Here is a 7500-nt window from a genome sequence, read left to right on the forward strand (position 1 = left end):
GAGAGGAGTGGTGTATAGTACAAATAAAACTGGGCCTAGAACTGATCCCTGGGGAACGCCGAAACAGAGAGGAGATGGAGGAGATGAGAGATTATTGACAGACACATACTGACTACGGCCCTGTAGATATGAACTAAACCAGTGAAGAGCGGTAGAGTGAACGCCAAAAACAGATTCGAGACGAGAGAGCAGAACAGAGTGATCGATCATATCGAACGCAGCTGAGTTATCCAAGAGAAGCAGAACTGATAGGTCATCATTATCCACACTTTCACACTGTACCTTATAACCTCCCAAGAACGACGCCCTCCTCTTACCACAAATAATGTAAAAGGGATCCTCTTAATATGAATCATCAAGTGAGGATATTGTGAATAGAAGGATAAATGTTATCTGACTAAACGCCCCACTATTGAATAATTGGAAATTTTGAAGAAAAAAAAATTAATCCTCTCAGCCTGTTCTCAGATTTGCCAGTCATCGCATTTAGACCACAATGCCACACCCTATTTTCAGATGTAATATTCTTGTATTTAACTTCCCAGTTGGAATATAAAGCCGACAGGATGTGGGGTTTTCCGTACTTTTGATACTAACGTCTTAAAAGGTTTGTCAAAAAATATCCTGCAACTGCCCTGATAATATCATTTTGAGTATCTCGTTTCCAGTATCTTTGGCGTTACTTCAATGCAATGCAATACCAATATGTGTAAGTTTACACAATTCTGTTTATAACACTACAAATCAGATGGTGAACTAGCAAAGCGTGGCTGATATTTGTTTTTATTCAAGAAGAAGAACGGGTTTACTAGATAATGTAGACATTACATATATATATACATATATATATATATATATATATATATATATACATATATATATAATATATATATATAATATATATATATATATATATATATATGTGTGTGTGTGTGTGTGTGTGTGTGTGTGTGTATGTGTGTGTGTGTGTGTGTGTGTGTGTGTGTGTGTGTGTGTGTGTTTATTTCAGTGCTTATGTCAGTGTTTATGACAGTGATTATATCAGTGTTTTCCGTGAGCGTTTGCTGAACTAGTTTAATTCATTTAATATTTCCTTATTTCCCAGAAGTACATACCGACAACGTTTTTTTACAAACCACTTGTGTAAAAGAAATAGTAGTACAAACAATAAATCGTTTGATTATTTTTTCCTGGTTAAAGTGCACAGAAAATAAACTAGGAAACAACTAAAACCGTAAAAGCGTACATGCAGATAGGACTCTTTTCAAGTTTCTCTCGACATGCGTGATGAAAGCATAGACACAGGAATAAACAGACACAAACTCCCGCACACACACCCAAACACACACACACACACACACACACACACACACACACACACACACACACACACACCACAGACACAAACACACGCATACACACACACACACACACACACACACACACACACACACACACACACACAAACTGACACGCAAACACACACACACACACACGCAAACACACACACACACACACACGCAAACACACTGACACACATACACACACACCAACACACGGCACACACACACACACACACACACACACACACACACACACACACACACACACACACACACACTCAAAGATCGATACAGAAGTAGCACGACCTCTTGGCCATTTTTTCCTCCATTAAAATTCATTCTGACTTTACAAAAAAAGACGAAGCAGACATGAGGGAATTCCCCGTACTCTTCCTTAGTTTGTTTGATCCCTATGACTCGTAGAGATAACTGAGTGTTGATGCGATGTTATTGATTTTAACTGTTTTGTCAAGGAAGTATATAGCAGGATTTGTCCTCCGTCTTGCTCCCCCCCCCCCCCCCCTCCCCCCGTTCCCCCTCCCCCCTGAAAAATGCTTTGTTTTTAGTTTCAAGTCTGTTCGGTCGAATAAGCAAACATTGAAACAACGATCCACCCATTCAAAAAGTTAGAAGTCAACTCACAAATGAACTGTCCAACAAACAAACGGGTGAAGAAGCAAGCAATCGACCAACAAATCAACCAACAAACAACCAACCAACCAACCAATCACGCAATCTACCAACATAGCCCTTGTCTGTTAAAAATTATGAAACACATTGTAACAAGAGGCGAAGCCATCAAGGCTCACGTAAGAAATCGACAAACACAAACTCAATCACTCCGTCACACATACACACACACACACACACACACACACACACACACACACACACACACACACACACACACACACACACACACACACACACACAGAAAGAGCATAGGTGAAACTGTGCAAGAAAGCGAGACACTAGATCTAGATCTGTTTGTCTGCATGTAGCCTACTTACAAGGACACGACTGCCAACTAGTCTCGGCCCGCTCAAAATAATAATGACCGAGACTTTCAGTACTTCCTTCGCGTGACGTCTAACCCTCTTACGTCATAATGTGACGTCAATGTAATGTGACGTCTTCAAATGTTAGAGTTTCTACCACAGACATACACACGCACGCACGCACGCACATACGCACGCACGCACAGACAGACAAAGTTACGATCGCATAGGCTACACTTACGTGAGCCAAAAACTGGCAGCATGCATTAATGGTCACGTAAACTAAGCTTGCGTTTGAGTTCTTGTACTATTTTTTCGATTATCCTTTTTATATTTAGTCAAGTTTTGACTAAATATTTTAACATCGAGGGGGAATCGAAACGAGGGTCGTGGTGTATGTGCGTGTGTGTGTGCGTGTGTGCGTGTGTGTGTGCGTGTGTGCGTGTGTGTGTGTGTGTAGAGCGATTCAGACTAAACTACTGGACCGATCTTTATGAAATTTGACATGAGAGTTCCTGGGTATGAAATCCCCGAACGTTTTTTTCATTTTTTTGATAAATGTCTTTGATGACGTCATATCCGGCTTTTCGTGAAAGTTGAGGCGGCACTGTCACGCCCTCATTTTTCAACCAAATTGGTTCAAATTTTGGTCAAGTAATCTTCGACGAAGCCCGGACTTCGGTATTGCATTTCAGCTTGGTGGCTTAAAAATTAATTAATGACTTTGGTCATTAAAAATCGGAAAATTGTAAAAAAAATAAAAATTTATAAAACGATCCAAATTTACGTTTATCTTATTCTCCATCATTTGTTAATTCCAAAAACATATAAATATGTTATATTCGGATTAAAAACAAGCTCTGAAAATTAAATATATAAAAATTATTATCAAAATTAAATTGTCCAAATCAATTTAAAAACACTTTCATCTTATTCCTTGTCGGTTCCTGATTCCAAAAATATATAGATATGATATGTTTGGATTAAAAACACGCTCAGAAAGTTAAAACGAAGAGAGGTACAGAAAAGCGTGCTATCCTTCTTAGCGCAACGAATACCCCGCTCTTCTTGTCAATTCCACGGGCACTGCCTTTGCCACGGGCGGTGGAGTGACGATGCTACGAGTATACGGTCTTGCTGCGTTGCGTTGCGTTCAGTTTCATTCTGTGAATTCGACAGCTACTTGACTAAATATTGTATTTTCGCCTTACGCGACTTGTTATATTTAGTCAAGTTTTGACTAAATATTTTAACATCGAGGGGGAATCGAAACGAGGGTCGTGGTGTATGTGCGTGTGTGGGGAACATGTCAATACGTCCCAATACCATTACGTCCCAGTACCATTACGTCCCAGTACCATTACGTCCCAGTACCATTGCGTCCCAGTACCATTGCGTCCCAATACCATTGGGTCCCAGTACCATTGCGTCCCAGTACCATTACGTCCCAATACAATTACGTGCCATTGCGTCCCCGTACCATTAGGTCCCAATACTAGTGAATTTAATTTCTGAAATGTTACTGTAGCAGTGTAGCGACACGTTTTGTAATAAAAGTGCGTTTTGTAATAAATTTATTACAAATCGTGTTCGGATTACACAATTTTTATTACAAAACGCGTTCAACACGATTTGTAATAAAAATTGTGTCGGTACATAGCAGTATTTCACAAATAGAAACAAGTCGCGTAAGGCGAAAATACAATATTTAGTCAAGTAGCTGCCATTTTTCAGCAAGACCGTATACTCGTAGCATCGTCAGTCCACCGCTCAGGGCAAAGGCAGTGAAATTGACAAGAAGAGCGGGGTAGTAGTTGCGCTAAGAAGGATAGCACGCTTTTCTGTACCTCTCTTTGTTTTAACTTTCTGAGCGTGTTTTTAATCCAAACATATCATATCTATATGTTTTTGGAATCAGGAACCGACAAGGAATAAGATGAAAGTGTTTTTAAATTGATTTGGACAATTTAATTTTGATAATAATTTTTATATATTTAATTTTCAGAGCTTGTTTTTAATCCGAATATAACATATTTATATGTTTTTGGAATCAGCAAATGATGGAGAATAAGATAAACGTAAATTTGGATCGTTTTATAAATTTTTATTTTTTTTTACAATTTTCAGATTTTTAATGACCAAAGTCATTAATTAATTTTTAAGCCACCACGCTGAAATGCAATACCGAACCCCGGGCTTCGTCGAAGATTACTTGACCAAAATTTCAACCAATTTGGTTGAAAAATGAGGGCGTGACAGTGCCGCCTCAACTTTCACGAAAAGCCGGATATGACGTCATCAAAGACATGTATCAAAAAAATGAAAAAAACGTTCGGGGATTTCATACCCAGGAACTCTCATGTCAAATTTCATAAAGATCGGTCCAGTAGTTTAGTCTGAATCGCTCTACACACACACACAGACACACACACACACACACGCACACACGCACACACGCACATACACCACGACCCTCGTTTCGATTCCCCCTCGATGTTAAAATATTTAGTCAAAACTTGACTAAATATAAAAAAGAAAAAAAAAGATGTGTACCGGTTAGTCGAGATGAGGTGAAGTGGAAAAAAATAAAAATAAATAAATAAATAAATAACTGTTTGTTCATGGGAGAAAAAAAATCCTTCACGATATAATCAGAAACTGTAAAGGATATTGCATGTCAGTGTGTTTGTTTTGAGGCGCTCCTTGCTTTCCTTACAAGTTTTCTGAGGTAACCATGTTCTTTCTTTTAAAATGAACTGAAGCACGCTAACCTAAACCGAAGTGTAAAATTAATATATGCTCAGTTTAGCGGTGCTCGACACAAAGAAAAATACCGAAACAGTACAGTACACCGCTTTGTATTCCACTGTATGTAATCGAGCATGACATGACTGTAGGCTTATTTACTGAGTAGACGATGTTTAAACCCGTTTCTGAGAAAAGCTAGACTGACTGTCCAGTCATCGAACCTTCAGCACATAGACACCGAGACACACAGATAGCGAAACCCATACACGCACAAATGTAGACACAGACACCTACATACATACGTACATAACACACACACACACACACTAACACACACACACTGCCCACCGCAGCGTTCAAGCATTGCTCAAGTAACAATTGTGTTGGGACGTAATGGTACGGGGACGTAATGGGATTCCTTTATGGGACGTATCGAGATGCAATTTTCTTGGGACCTATCGACACGCAATTTTGTTGGGACGCAATGGTACGGGACGCAATGGCACTGGGACCCAATGGTATTGGGACCCAATGGGATTGCTTAATGGGACGCAATGAGACGGCATTTTTTTGGGACGCAATGGTACTGGGACACAATGGTACTGGGACGTATTGGCATGACCCCCGTGTGTGTGTGTGTGTAGAGCGATTCAGACTAAACTACTGGACCGATCTTTATGAAATTTGACATGAGAGTTCCTGGGTATGAAATCCCCGAACGTTTTTTTCATTTTTTTGATAAATGTCTTTGATGACGTCATATCCGGCTTTTCGTGAAAGTTGAGGCGGCACTGTCACGCCCTCATTTTTCAACCAAATTGGTTCAAATTTTGGTCAAGTAATCTTCGACGAAGCCCGGACTTCGGTATTGCATTTCAGCTTGGTGGCTTAAAAATTAATTAATGACTTTGGTCATTAAAAATCGGAAAATTGTAAAAAAAAATAAAAATTTATAAAACGATCTAAATTTACGTTTATCTTATTCTCCATCATTTGCTGATTCCAAAAACATATAAATATGTTATATTCGGATTAAAAACAAGCTCTGAAAATTAAATATATAAAAATTATTATCAAAATTAAATTGTCCAAATCAATTTAAAAACACTTTCATCTTATTCCTTGTCGGTTCCTGATTCCCAAAACATATAGATATGATATGTTTGGATTAAAAACACGCTCAGAAAGTTAAAACAAAGAGAGGTACAGAAAAGCGTGCTATCCTTCTTAGCGCAACTACTACCCCGCTCTTCTTGTCAATTTCACTGCCTTTGCCATGAGCGGTGGACTGACGATGCTACGAGTATACGGTCTTGCTGAAAAATGGCATTGCGTTCAGTTTCATTCTGTGAGTTCGACAGCTACTTGACTAAATATTGTATTTTCGCCTTACGCGACTTGTTATATTTAGTCAAGTTTTGAATCGAAACGAGGGTCGTGGTGTATGTGCGTGTGTGCGTGTGTGTGTGTGTGTGTGTAGAGCGATTCAGACTAAACTACTGGACCGATCTTTATGAAATTTGACATGAGAGTTCCTGGTTATGAAATCCCCGAACGTTTTTTTCATTTTTTTGATAAATGTCTTTGATGACGTCATATCCGGCTTTTCGTGAAAGTTGAGGCGGCACTGTCACGCCCTCATTTTTCAACCAAATTGGTTGAAATTTTGGTCAAGTAATCTTCGACGAAGCCCGGACTTCGGTATTGCATTTCAGCTTGGTGGCTTAAAAATTAATTTATGACTTTGGTCATTAAAAATCTGAAAATTGTAAAAAAAAAAACAAATTTATAAAACGATCCAAATTTACGTTTATCTTATTCTCCATCATTTGCTGATTCCAAAAACATATAAATATGTTATATTCGGATTAAAACAAGCTCTGAAAATTAAATATATAAAAATTATTATCAAAATTAAATTTTCGAAATCAATTTAAAAACACTTTCATCTTATTCCTTGTTGGTTCCTGATTCCAAAAACATATAGATATGATATGTTTGGATTAAAAACACGCTCAGAAAGTTAAAACGAAGAGAGGTACAGAAAAGCGTGCTATCGTTCTCAGCGCAACTACTACCCCGCTCTTCTTGTCAATTTCACTGCCTTTGCCATGAGCGGTGGCCTGACGATGCTACGAGTAAAATGGCATTGCGTTCAGTTTCATTCTGTGAGTTCGAAAGCTACTTGACTAAATATTGTATTTTCGCCTTACGCGACTTGTTTCTAACTAAATTTGTACAATTCAAATCATTCATATTTTCCCTCTTTCAGCGAACCAAATTCGTTTATTTTCAACTCTTGACCGGTTTGATTTAGTTTGCTCTTTTGTAGTTAAACGTATTATGACCTAGCTTACATTTAAGAATCGATCGATCAAGATGTCATCACTTTCAAAGCAATACAATCTGTA

The sequence above is a fragment of the Littorina saxatilis genome, linkage group LG2, assembly GCF_037325665.1.
Source record: "Littorina saxatilis isolate snail1 linkage group LG2, US_GU_Lsax_2.0, whole genome shotgun sequence".
NCBI classification, from domain to species: domain Eukaryota; kingdom Metazoa; phylum Mollusca; class Gastropoda; order Littorinimorpha; family Littorinidae; genus Littorina; species Littorina saxatilis.